Genomic DNA, 2,593 nt, shown 5'->3' on the forward strand with positions numbered 1-2,593 from the left:
ACCAATATATTTCCATTTCACAAATATACTAAGACTTAGAGAGGTGAAACGAGTAACTTGTCCTAAGTCACACGAAGCGGAACCAGGATTTGATCCTAGGCACCGTGACTGTAAAACCTATGCTCTTAACTTTGAAGGTTTCACATTCTTAGCCATCACTTTTAGTTTTAAGCATCATACGTTCACTTGAATTACTTTAATAGAAAAATTTTTATAATAGCAGAAAAATCAGAGGAGCAAGACTCTGAGACTAAGCTTTGACTGCTGTTAGAACTTGTGCGTGAGAGAAGGATGCATTTTCCTTCTGTTGGATGGGCTTTCTCCAAAAGTTGAAAAGTTTTACACAATTTAAAAGTGGCTGAATTATGTCATGAAATGTAGCTTTACCAGCCCCTAGACACATATCCTGACTTTGCCTTCAAAGAAAACCTGATTAAAAACTCCTGAGGAAGGATTCTAATTGGTCTATGATGGGCCAGGTGTTCAGCCTTGGACTGAAAAACAACTCAAGGGATGAGATGTTTTTAAAAGTTCCTATTTGATGCACATAGTTTATAATCTAGGAATAAGAACGTTCTAGAGGAGGGTGGGTAGCAGTGTAGCAGTTTGCTGATCTAGTCAGGCAAGCAAAGACACCCACTACAGAGAAGTTTAGCTTCAAAGACGTAAAAACTATGTCAGTGAAAGACATTGGGAGATGAGAAAGGGAAAGGGGAGTCAAAATTCAGAATTGTCTTTTTTTTTTAGACAGGGTTTTACTTCATTGCCCAGACTACAGCCCAATGGCGCAATCCTGGTTTGCTGCAGCCTCGTCACCAGGGCTCAAGTGATTCTCCTGCCTTAGCCTCCCCAGTAGCTGGGACCATAGGCCTGCATCACCACGCCCAGCTAGTTTTTGTTTTGTTGATTTTTGTATTTTTTGTAGAGACAGGGTTTTGCTACATTGTCCAGGCTGGTCTCAAACACCAGGGCTCAAGCAATCCACCCGCCTCGCCCTCCCAAAATGCTGGGATAACAGTGCTGAGAGCCACCACGCCCGGCAGAGCTGCCCTTTTCAATGTAAGCTATCTGTTCCAGAGAAATGTCTATTCTACATGAATTCCGTGGCATGACCTTAGATAAAAGGCTTTCAGAAATTCTCCCTCTTGATTGTATTTACAGAAGCCTTCCTAGTAATGTGGAATCAGTCAACCAAAACCAAGCTAATACAACAAGCTTGACCCTTGGCAACCAGAAGGCTTCTGGCAGAAAACAGCTCAGTGCAAGAGCAGACAGTAAAAATGGCTGATAAGCTATGTCAAACCCAGAATTTCCAAGTCAGAAGGCACTGCAGAGCTCATGTAACCTAACCTGCAGGTTTTGCCAAGCAGTGATTCATGAGTATGCAGTACCAGGATGAATACACAGAAATCTCACCAACTACTTCCCCAACTGGAAATTTTATGAAGACTCCATACAACCAGTATCCAGGCCCCATCATAAACTGTTACTGAAAAGAGAAAACTCCTCGCTGCTTTGTATAATCTGTGAAGCCCAAAGACAGAATTTTAGTCACAGTTGTGTACACATAATATGCATTAAGTGGCTAGACTTGAGATAGCCCTCCCCATTCTAGTAGATCTTAATAGTTACTCATAAAAATCTACACATTCACACATTTTACTTGCCTGTGTATATTAATATATTCATAAAGGCTATCAGCTTAAGTAAATTAAAAATCTCATTCCTCTCACACACAACCCTTAATTAATCCAATGATCACATTTTTGAGCAAACCTGTAATTAAATACATATTTCTGGAGGTTTAAACAGATTCTATTAACAGCTTGTCCCTGTGACCTGTTGATGGGCTTTGAGAACACCAGACATGAAAGAAACTGTCTTCTTTTAAGTAAGCAAGGTTTATTTGGATCAGAGTGTATGAAGGATGAGAAGAGTTTCCAGGTTCCGTACTGTGCCCTGAGCTAGAGCACACATTTCCCAAGCAGTGCTCTCCCATGCTGATTAGAGCTTGATGATATTTGCATCTGGTACTTGTATGTAATGAGTCCTTCCTCTCCACTCATGTTCAATCACTCTTCTCTTTCATCAAGAAGATGTTCTCTGTCCATCTTCATCACTGTAAAATAAAATTTGGCTCTTGAAATCTAAGTGTTCTCTCATGTTTCATTAGCATTTCTTCTATGGTTTCACAAAATTCTTGTACGTGATTCCGACATTTTTAAAGCTGCCCAAAACTTTTAAACCTTTGATTAGTTACATACATGAATATCTCCAAATATGCAAAATTCCTTAAGACATAAATTCTTCAAAAACCCAAGCAATTTTTATGAACACTTAAAAATATGTGCTATCATGGCCAGGCGTGGTGGCTCACACCTGCAATCCCAGGTTTTTGGAGGCCAAGGCAGGAGGATCACTTGAGGTCAGGAGTTCAAGACCAGCCCGGCCAACATGGTGAAACCCCTTCTCTACCAAAAGTACAAAAACTAGCAGACATGGTGGTGAGCACCTGTAATCCCAGGTACTCAGGAGGCTGAGGAAGGAGAATCACTTGAACCCAGGAGGCAGAGGTTGCAGTGAGCTGAGATCA

General features: G+C 41.0%; 1 long non-coding RNA gene across 1 annotated transcript in view; it reads right to left on the reverse strand.

Moving 5' to 3' along the window:
- Positions 1-1,882: 1,882 nt before the first annotated feature.
- Positions 1,883-2,593, reverse strand: part of LOC119468216 — a 50,112-nt gene continuing 49,401 nt past the window's right edge. Inside the window, exon 2 of the long non-coding RNA XR_005196860.1 lies at positions 1,883-2,119. This is a non-coding gene — a long non-coding RNA (uncharacterized LOC119468216). The remainder of the gene's footprint in view (positions 2,120-2,593) is intronic.

This window comes from Cebus imitator, unplaced genomic scaffold (genome assembly GCF_001604975.1).
Source record: "Cebus imitator isolate Cc_AM_T3 unplaced genomic scaffold, Cebus_imitator-1.0 Scaffold394, whole genome shotgun sequence".
In the NCBI taxonomy this organism is placed as follows: Eukaryota; Metazoa; Chordata; class Mammalia; order Primates; family Cebidae; genus Cebus; species Cebus imitator.